Consider the following 223-nt stretch of genomic DNA (forward strand, 5'->3'; position numbering starts at 1 on the left):
CGTGTTGAAGATCCCACCCCTGCCCCCTCTGTCACTGTCACCCCACAGCCCCTCCGCCGGGACCTCTGGGGCCTCACGCTTCGGGGAGCCCCATGCCTCGGAAAGATGAGGCTGGCAACCCAAACGTGTAACATCCCTGAGTGCCAATGTGCGATAATCTCCTGAAACGTGATGGCTTGTGACCCCTTTGCTCCCCCCATTATGTACGGAGAGCCCCACACTG

The sequence above is a fragment of the Cariama cristata genome, unplaced genomic scaffold (genome assembly GCF_000690535.1).
Source record: "Cariama cristata isolate BGI_N322 unplaced genomic scaffold, ASM69053v1 scaffold23472, whole genome shotgun sequence".
In the NCBI taxonomy this organism is placed as follows: Eukaryota; Metazoa; Chordata; class Aves; order Cariamiformes; family Cariamidae; genus Cariama; species Cariama cristata.